Source organism: Sphaerodactylus townsendi, linkage group LG12 (genome assembly GCF_021028975.2).
Source record: "Sphaerodactylus townsendi isolate TG3544 linkage group LG12, MPM_Stown_v2.3, whole genome shotgun sequence".
NCBI lineage: Eukaryota > Metazoa > Chordata > Lepidosauria > Squamata > Sphaerodactylidae > Sphaerodactylus > Sphaerodactylus townsendi.
The window spans coordinates 12989579-13000850 of NC_059436.1; positions in this window are offsets into that span (position 1 = coordinate 12989579).

Below are 11272 nucleotides of genomic sequence, written 5' to 3' on the forward strand. Positions count from 1 at the left end.
AGAGGGGAAGCCTGAAAAACCTAACAGTAGAGAAAAGTACAGTGCTAACCTGCCGTAAACCAAATGGAAAAATGCACCTGACACCTGTGTGGTTTTCAAGGGGACAGCCTCCTTGGAAAAGGTTCCAGTTGGGGCACACTGCAGAGGGGAGGGGAGTTTATCTTGTGCCTTTCTGTGCAGTATTGATTTAGTTGGTTATACTTTAATTTTCTCCCCAGCGGGGATCTCAAGAGGCTTATGAGTTTTCCTTTTATCCTCACAGCAACACTCCTGTGAAGCAGGTTGGGTTGAGAGAAAGAGTGAACAGCCAAAGGTGAGCATCATACCTCCACCTTCCAATTGTGATTCAAGATGGCGACGAGGTCTGTTTCCTGTCTGCTGCAAGTCATTTTAAGCTAGATTGAACTGTTTTATTCCTATCTGATATTATGGATATTTTTGTTATCTCTATCTCCCAGATCCTAGTCCAACATTCTAATCATCCCTGATAGAGCTGAGTAAATACTGATCTGAAAATATTCTGTGGTAATGGCTCAATGGAACCCCCATGTTCCAAAGCAGTCTACCCTAAAATGTCAATCACTGCACTTTTGGAACTTTTGGTTTGCTAATGCAGTAGTTGAGCTCTTATAACTCTGGATAGGAAGAGATGCTGCAACTTATTAACTTGGCAGTTTTCAGGTGACACAAAGGGCCAGTAGAGTTTGAGCTGGTCCTATAAATTCTCATCTACGCAGTGGCGTAGGAGGTTAAGAGCTCGTGTATCTAATCTGGAGGAACCGGGTTTGATTCCCAGCTCTGCCACTTGAGCTGTGGAGGCTTATCTGGGGAATTCAGATTAGCCTGTACACTCCCACACACGCCAGCTGGGTGACCTTGGGCTAGTCACAGTTCTTCTGAGCTCTCTCAGCCCACCCACCTCACAGGGTGTTTGTTGTGAGAGAGCAAGGGCAAGGAGATTGTAAGCCCCTTTGAGTCTCCTGCAGGAGAGCAGGGGGGGATATAAATCCAAACTCTTCTTCTTCTTCTTCTTCTTCTTTTTCTTCTCAATTTGAATAATTTGACTTCTGTATAGGGTTGCCATCCTCCAGGTTGGACCTGGAGATCTCATGGAATGACAACTGATTTCCATATGAGAGAGACCACTTCCCCTGGACCACATGGCAGCTTTAGAGGGTAGACTCTATGGCATCAAGGGTTGCCAGCTCCAGCTTGGATCAAGTCGGAAACCATGTTGCTGCCTTCAACCACAGCTCTGGCAGAACAGCTCTGTCTTACAGGTCTAAATAGTCACATGCCTAGTTAGACAGTTCCCAGTTTTCCAACTTTGTTGCAAACCAATCTTCTGCTTGTTGGACTTTATATCTTTATTGCAGACTCTGTGGGTGGAGCTAATTAGAAAACACTGAGTCACAAATATTAGTAATCCCCCCCCCACAATATCCCCACAATAAAGACATAAATTAAATTTAAAAAATAAAATTAATGTTTAATTGATGTAAGCCATCTGGGCTCCCAGTGATCAGGAGAAAAATGGGGTGTATATATTTTAAATAAATAAAACAAAAGGAGAATATCAAAACACACTGAAGCTGAAAACTGCTTCCGCAAAAAACCCTTTGGTGGAAATTGATGGCAAACCTGTATTCATTTTGGGATGCCTAATATTGATTTTAGCACATATCATAGTTTTTGGAACTCTGCAACATTGTTTATCCCTTTTGGTCTCCTTACGCAAACAGAGAGAAACGTTCACACTGAATTTTAATACTGCTGTATACATTAATAAAAACAAGGTTTTTTTGTTTTAAAAATGCCAATTTTTTTTTTGCAAGCCTTGGGCTTTCCCAGCACGTTTCCAATCAACATATGATTTCGATTAAAGCCACAAGAAAACCAAGTGTCCATCTGGAACAAAGGACACCGAACCCAATCTAAAATTTCAGATTACCTTTAGTCGAATCTGATTTCCTTCTCTTTTGTTTGTTTGTTTGCTAGTTGCAAAAAAATTAAAAATTAAAAATCAAAGCCAAAGGAGAAGAGGAGGCAAACTCTGGGGGACTTCAACCAAAGTGAATATTTGCACTTCCCCCAGAGGAGGGAAATTGCTGAGCTCTGCCTGGCTCTAATGGCTTGTAATTTGCTAACACGCCTTGAGGCTTTCAAAAGGCACGACATACATCATGTCATAATAATAGTACCTGTCGATGCAAAATATACAACCGTGGCTCTTTTTGGAATCCTTGTCACAGGACCTAGTTAGAAGGGGGGCAGAATTTATTTTCTTCGGAAAATATGCTACACTTCCTCCCCCCTCCCCCCCCCCAAAAATCAGCCTCATCCCTCCTACTCTCTTTCCTTGTTTCTCTCCAAAGAACAACTAACAAAAGCTGGCACTTCTTCAGATTGCCCGGGCTGTTTTTGAGCTGGGGGCCCCATGTGCCAGTCATGCAAATTGCAGCAGGAAACGTAATACGCTCCCAAACTAGACACTGCTTTAGATTAAGTTCGGCACGACTTAGCTCCATCCCTATTCATGGGGAAGCATTATACTGAATTAATGTTGTTATAGAATTAGGCCTGTAAGAGGCTTGGAAATGTCGGTTCCCTTAAGTTGCTATTATTTGCATGGTGAGCATATTCCACAGTGACTGGTCTGTTTTATACAACTGCAGGGAAATATGGGGGGGGGGGGGTGGATAAAAAAATCTTCCTCTCTTTTCCACCAATTTTGCTGAACTTAACTCCGAGTTGCTTAAAGCCAGGAAGAACATTCTCACAACTAGGAAATCTTTGCTTTGTGTCTTATGTTTTCTGCTGCATCCAGTCAGCTTTTAGGGTTTTCAAATTCTGTCTTAACAAGAACCACAAAGGGTGAACTGGGGCCAGTCTCCTAAGGAAGACTGAAACTTGATTTTCGCTTCTGAGATCAAGACTGAACCAAAAGAAAGCCATCTGTTCTCTATTTGTTTCCAACACATTTTCCCATCAGCCAAGCAAGGTGGGCAACCTTATCTACACCTATAGTTCATAATCATACTCCTGTCAGCCAGGTTGAGATGGGTGTCTAACCAATGGAAAGTGAGCTTCCTGAGTAGTATATGAACCTGTCATCTCTTCTGTCCTAGTCTGATACTCCAACCATGACAACTAAGAGCAGAAAGCTGCTTCCAGTATTCTACTTCCTGTACTTCTGGTTGTAATAAACATATAAAAAGAAGGAAGGGTGGCATAGTATCTCATCAGACCTCAGAAGAGAAGCAAGGTCGGTACTTGGATGGGAGACCACCAAGGAAGACTCTGCAGAGGAAAACAATGGAAAACCAACTCTGCTTTTCACTGGGCTTGAAAGCCTCTTGATAAGATTCCCATAAGTTAGCTGCAACTTAACCACATATATGTACATATGTAAGAATGTTAAAAGCTTTGTTCAGGATATCGTTATATCCTAATGATGCTGCACTGACAGGATTTTCCTTATGTTTTAATATAGGCAATATTGGACAGCATCAATGTGAACCCTACACATTTCATATTGACCATCATTTTTTAAGAAGAAGAGTTTGTATAGCACACCCTTCTATCCTGTAAGGAATCTCAAAATGGCTTACAAATTCCTCTGAGGATATTTCTTGGTCTTTTAGAGCACTATGGAAGAATCATGCATGTGGAAAATATCCCTTTCTTGGGATGCCCTCACATCCAGAATGGGAGCTAGATTAAGCCAGGGGCTATATCAGTGGTGGTGAACCTATGGCATGGGTGCCAAGGTGGCACTCAGAGCCCTCTCTGTGGGCACGCAGAAACAGAGTGCCCCCCCCCCCAACCATCTAGGCTGGCCTGGGCCGTTGGGCTCAATTATCAGCATTAAATCTAAGACCTAGTTTTGGGGAAGCAGTGTAGGTAACCCTGTTAAGTGCTGTTAAACCCCACTGATTTTCATGCAAAGAACTAAAGCGCGATCCTTTACCTGGGAGTAAGCTCGGTTGCTGGCAATGGGGCTTGCTTCTGAGTAAACCCTCCTAGGGTCGTGAGTCACCCGTTGGAAGAGTTGCATGGTTGCTTCAAAGCAAAGCCACCAACTACCACCAAGCTTACTCCCGAGTAACACACATATCAGAGCCAACTGTTTTTTTCTAAACTAAAATGTCAGTTTTCAGGTTAAATTGCCGTGTTGGCACTTTGCGATAAATCAGTGGGTTTTGGGTTGTAATTTGGGCACTTGGTCTCGAAAAGGTTCGCCATCACTGGGCTATATAGTTTGCAAGGGCTCACAGTGGGTTCATTGTATCTAGTAGAAACCAGTATGGGATGAAGAATCCTGCACATCTGGATTGTAAGAATTCTGAAAAAAAAATAACTTTCTGATACCAAACCATCAATTTGTGGCTTTATGGATATGCTTCAAAAATGTCCTGGGGATAGCTGTGTTTTTATTGTGGATGAACAAGTGTTCTATAGCACAGTTGACCAAAGCACCCGACCCTTCCCAAAAACATTTATGGCTGATAATAACATTTGTAGCTAAACAAGCCTATGATAAGGACAATCAGGCTAATCCTTGAGGGCATGAACTCATTACCGAAAGGGTCAAAAAGGCACTTCTCTTCTCTGTATAGCACTACACAATTGACTAGGTACATTATAATGATTTCCTCTGTCGCCTTCTTTGATACTCGGCATTGAAGGCAAGGAATAGGAACTAGTCTGATTCTGACTTTACATAGGCTGATGTCAATATTTAGGGGTCTTTTTATTTGAGTATCATCAGGTAAAGCCATACTGCTAAATTACTGTTACCACTAAATTGCATTTCACACAAGATAAGGAGTCAAAATGGAGTTTATGTTTTGGGGAAATATATTCCCAAATTGCACCAGATGAACAGACAATTCACCAAAATATACACTGCTTTTGTTATGTCTACCAAATACATAGTTGTTGGGGTCTGAACTGTTTAGGAAAACTAAAGACTACAAAATCCATGATGCACTGGGAATTTTAATAACCTGAATGAATGAAAGGTTCATGCAGCCTTGAGATAATATAAAATCCTTGTGCTAAAATGTCACTAAGCATGCAGAAGGGGGAAAAAAATCCAAGGCTTAAAACTGAATTTAACAAAGCAAAACAAGACAAAGACCTACAGGAAAGTACAAACCCAAACCAGGGTCTGAATTCAATCCACTGAATTTTGCATTCAGTAAGGTTATACGCTTTCTTTCCCCAGGCACTTCTCCTAAACATACTGTATAGGTTCCTTCTGGAATAAAAACACAGAAATGCATTTTTATGATACTGACAGTGGGGTAGATCTTACTGACATTTGTGGAAAAATGCCAGATGCCATACTTCACCTGTCAAGATTTTTAGGGTGCTTAGCAAAAATAGTTGAAAATCTTTGAGCAAAAAAAATAAAATACCCTAATGCGTTCACTAAATGATTATCCCGTCCATACAACAGAGCAAAAATCAGCAAAACTGAGTAAAATTTATTTTGAAGGCATACAATTTCCCTACCTTTTCCTGGCCCTAATCTGGATGGCCCAAGCTTGCCTGATCTCATCAAATCTTAAAAGTTAAATTGGGTCAGCTCTGAGTAGCACCTGCATGGGAGATCACCAAGGAAGTCTATGGTTGCTATGCAGAGGCAGACAATGACAAACCACCTCTGTAAGGCTGTTTCCGCATGGCCGCGTAAAGCTTGGCTAGAGTCAGCGCATTACCGCGCGCCGACCCGTAGCTGACGCTTTCAGGACCCGTCCCGCGCGGACAATCCTGGAAGCAGCCGGGCAGCCGGCAGCCGCGTAGCGCCAGCGCCCAGCCGACCAACTTTGTCCCTATGGGCCTCCGACGCGTTGCCGAGGCCTGGGGACACGCCACCTGGACATGCGCGCCTGCTCCAGCGGCACAGGGCAGGGGGGCGTGTCCCCAGGCCTCGGTGACGCGCCGGAGGCCCAGGGACAAGGTAAGTGCCGGGTGGGGGAGGCGTCGTGAAGCCGCTGCCATTCGCTCGGCAGCGGCTTCACGGCGGCGTTTCCCCAAAAAGAGCGCTTCCCGGCTTTGGGCCGGGCGGGTGGCGCGAGGGCGGCGCGGCTGTGATGCAGCTGCGCCCCCTGTGCGAATGGCGGCCTGGAGACGCCGTTTTTACTGTCTCCAGGCCGCCATTTAATGCCCATGCGGAAACGGCCTAAGTCTCTTGTCTTCAAAACGCCACAAGGGGTGCAATAATTCAGGTGCAACTTGCTGGCGCTTTCCAACACTACACTTTCCTGACTTAACTGTGAGCATCAAAGAAAGGCCCAAACAGGTACAGTCTTTTTGAAAGGTGCTCACTTTGGTGAGTCTGCCCTGGTATGAAATTCAATAAGTGTGGAACAACCTTTGAGAATACTTCAATAAAAATTCTTGCAGACTGAATCTAATTCAAGGCTAGTGTCATTAAGAAAGTATAGTGAAGGTATATCAGAAATCTGTAAAGGAACTCATGGGAGATATATATGGAACTGGGGGTTTCTTCTTGCTAACATTAATTTCAGTGGCTACAAATGATATTCCCTTTGCTATGCAAGAGCAAAATTTAGTATCAGTAAGTAAAGTGCTCTGGGATGTATCACTGTAATGAGACAATTGCTTCTGAGATTTTCCAGGACATTCGATGTTGCTCTTAAAAGTTTGTCCAACAGGTTTAATTTCATTTCAGTGATCTCCCCCATCACCATGCCTTATTGGTTGATTTATTTATGCAAAATTAAAAGGATAAGTTAATTCAGGGATGTTTTGTGAACTAGTGTCTGGTTCCTGCATTCTTTCCACATGTTTAAACCAGGGCTGCTGTTCCTCATTTCTACTGTAAATAACCTTATTTGTACAGTGGAAACCCATCCCTAAAGATGAGGAAGAGGAAAATGAAATTCAGTTAGGTCAAATTTTTGCAGTTTCATAAATGGAATTAGGACACATCAATGCCAGGAAGGATCTGGGGATTTCTTCCAATGACCAAGATGGATGAGAAGTTCCACGTTAGTGAAGTTCCATCCTTACCTTGAGAGGTCTGTTGTACTAACAAAATTGTAAGTGGACTGGGACATTAGGGCTGCCAAGCTGGGAGAGACCAATATTCATAGATCTTAGCAGCCTGTATCCACAATGGCCAGACAGAGTGGATTACAAGCAGGTCACAACAGCAGCACATCTGTCTTGTTATTGAGACCTAAGAGCTCAACACAGAGCTTGGAGGGGCCATGGCTCAGTGGTACAGCCCTTACTGGGAATGCAGAAGTCCCAAATCCAATCCTCACCAAAACTGGAACAAAAGATCTAGGGCAGCAGGTATTGTCTGAGACCTTGGAGAACTGCTGCTTGACAGAGTACTAAGCTCGACACACTGATGACCTAACTCAGTATAAAACTACTTCATACATTTCTCAAGTGAGTTGCATTTTCAACTAAGATAGAAAATAAGACGCTCACAAAGTATAGAAAGTTACTGATGCTAGTTGCCATCCCAATGTCTTGGGATAGAAAGATTGCCAGTTGCCTTTTGAATTATACAGGCTGTTAGCTCAAGCTAGTCTGATCTTCTCAAAGCTTGGCAGCTAAGAAAAGGTGACCATAGGCCCCTACCACTCATGCAGAATAATGCACTTTCAATCCACTTTCACAATTGTTTGCATGTGGATTTTGCTATTCTGCACAGTAAAATCCAGCTGCAAAATGCATTGAAAGTGGATTGACTCATAGAGTTGGAACAGACCCCAAGGGCCATCAAGTCCAACCCCTGTAATGCAGGAACACACAATCTAAGTGGAAGTGCATTATTTTGCATGTGTGGAAGGGGCCTTACCCAGGCAAGAAATTGACTTGTTCTACCCCAAACTTTAAATAACACTGCTTAGGTGTCAATATGACCTATATTATTGCTTATTGAGAGGAATATGACCTATATTGCTTATTGAGAGGAAATAAAGTGACTATAATGATAAAAATGTCTGATTTTCAAGAAGAGAAGTTGAGGTGGCCTCTTTGGGGAGGATGCCTAGGTAGCTCTTATTGCACGTAGACAAAGTTAGTCAAAGTAAAGCATAAATTACAGGAGATGACCAATTAAAACCTTTAAGGAAAACTAGCTGCTTTCGAATGCTTAGAATGATTCAGCCGCGTGGGTTGCAGATTCTCAGATTTTAAAAGTATCACTTTAAAAAATATATACAGAGTAGTTTCAGAATTCAGCTTCTATAACATAATTGTCATAATGCGACTTCTACAGCATAATCTATAGTATAATTGTCACATGCATAAACAAACCCACACCCGAAAGGTCAGTGCTGTAGACAATTAGAATATAATCCACCCCAAAGCAGTGTTGGTGTTTAATGTAGATGGCAATACTGAGAATTTATAGTAGCTCATGGACAATAAGAGCATTTAAGAGAGTCTGATGAGGCACTGCGGATCTACATTATGCAAATTTATTGCATGGTTAATAGAATTCCAATGGTTCGCTCTGGCCCCTTAAAAAGAAGTTACAATCCACTCAGAAAGCAGAAGCATGTGACTGTGGAACTGGCATTCTGAAAATGCCAAGTCTATGAACGATTTAAAAATGGAATGTGACGAAAAAACAAAGAGAAAGAGAGAGCTGTTTGATGAATGGGGCAAAAGAAATCTAAATGCCAAACTGAAAGGAATTTCAAGAGAGTGAATGGAGAGAAGCTCAAATGGGGTTGGAATCAGGTCTTCGGAAGATGGAATCTTCCTGAAAGGCAGTGAAATAGTTTCCCATCTGGTATATGTCTGTACAGCTGTGGTGAAACCAGCAAATCACCTCTACAGCCTTCATATCAGTTTACTTACTGCGGGGCCCAAGGGTCCCGAAACGGGGATTTCATCAGCAAAACGGAGTGACCCTCTGCCCCTTTTCTGCCCTCATGAATTTTTCCCTTCCAAAATTCCAACTGCTGTTTTCTTCTTGTGTTACTGAGCAGCACTCTTGTCAACTATTACAATAAAGAGATAACATGAATGTGGTGGTTTTTCTTTAGATTTCTCCTTGTGTTTTTCCACCTTATAATAAAATACAAATAAAAATGTCTGCTCAATGTGAGCACCTATATAAACCCTCCCTCTTTGTCAGAACCAAAACTTAGGCAACAGAGGCTTTCTAAACTTTAAAAAGATCAAAAATTGAGTCTTTATTTCCAAGAACAAAAGTAGTTTTGGCAAAGTACTAAATATCATGAAACATAAAGCAAGTAAGTTTTGATGTTAATCACAGCAAGCTGTTGCTGAATCTCACTTCTTATTTGGTTACAATTTAGTCCAGTTCTCTAGGTTAGTTCCTTTCTAGTTGATACAATCAGACTGTTATATACAGATATTTACACGTAGGTACGAAACACGGTGCTTTTCTCCTTCTCCTTTGTTAGAAGGACCTTCGGTTTTCTCTCAGGTAAATATCATAAAACAGTTTCTCCTCACACAACCTGTAAGACAGTTCCTTATTTAGACCCCCTTGCTCACACATTTATTTTGGACCGATCGAATCACAGTGTCAAAGTAGTCCATGACATTCAGTGATTTCAGTGAGGGCAGCTTTACGCTGACTCAGATAAAGATGTTAGTATAGTGAGTTGAGGTACAGTAGTTGAGATAGTATGCTTCCACATTAGAATATAGTCCCAAACGAATACGAGAATTATCATTCATTTTTGCACACTGCTTTCATCAAAGCCATTATTTTGTGCACTATTGAACATGCTACTTTGATACTGTCCAGACCTGCCCCAAAGTCTCGCCACATCTCCCAGAAAATGTTGGCACCTTGTAAATCTTGCCTGGCGTGCTCTGCTAACTGTTTTTTATTTCTTTTGTACCTAGGAATGTAGTTATCTCATCCTCTAACAGTGGAGACTGTTGGGTCCAGCAGCAGTTTCGCTTTGGGCTAGAGAAGCAAGGGAGGAGGGTGGACATTAGTTTATAACAGTGATGGCGAACCTTTTCGAGACCAAGTGCCCAAATTGCAGCCCCAAACCCACTTATTTATTGCAAAGTGCCAACACGGCAATTTAATCTGAATACTGAGGTTTTAGTTTAGAAAATACGGTTGGCTTTGAGGTGCCCGTTACTCAGGAGTAAGCTTGGTGAAGCAACCGTGCCACACTTTGAATGAGTGAATCACGACCCTAGGAGGGTTCACTGAAAAGCAAGCCCCATTGCCAGCAACCGAGCCTACTCCCAGGTAAAGGATCGTGCCCAGGACAGCCTAGATGTGTGTGTGTGTGTGGGGGGGTGATTTTCCACCCCCCCCCACATGATGAACTCTGGGTGCGCATGCCCACAGAGAGGGCTCTGAGTGCCACCTCTGGCACCCGTGCCATAGGTTCGCCATCACTGGCTTATAATCACTGCTATACTTATTGAATATCAGTTGTGTATCCACTGGCAATAGCCAGTTGTGAATCCACTGCTAGTTCTCAATAAAATTCAGATTTCACTAACCGTTGAGTCTGCCTTGTTGAGGAAGAGTGGAGGCATGACAGACAAATGGGCATTTATAATTAATTGAACTACTATCATCAACTTTTACATGGACGGGTTGGGGTGGGGAGCAGGGCTAGGTAGGCTCTAGGACCCAGGAGGAGGATTCTACAACAAGGAAGGTCCAGCATGTTATGTTCTGTGGCAGAGTGATATACAATCTACTAACATCTTTTTGAGACAGAGTATATCAAATTTTCTAAATCCACTAATTTGATATTCTGTGAACAAATCCGCAAGCAGAAAATAATAAATTTTACTACAAACCAGAAACAAATAAACAAATATCATGCTTCTGTCTCAACTCATATTGTCCCTGTAACATAAGGACATCCAGCCTGGTTTCTGTGCAGCCTTCCCTCTCAATACTGTCAGCACGACAGAATATTGAGTAATATCTTTCCGAGCACAATAGAGGCTGTGCATAACAAAACGGAGAACAATATCTCTGCAAGCACAACACTGATTGTTCAAGGAGTCTCCCAGCGCTCACGTCGAAACCTAGGCAGCTAGAAGCAGAGCAGCCCTTTCAGTCGGCACACCTGTGTTTCTGTCACAGATTTAGTTCTGGTGGTGAGCAATTTAGTGCCAAATGAGGGTTAATTGAGGAATATTTTAATTACTTTAGGTATGGCTCTCATGAGAACGTTGTTGTGACTGAAACCCGAACATTCAATAAAAGATTAGTTGATTGGAATCATGTGAAGGGCTGCGTATTGCAGCCGCCAGTAAA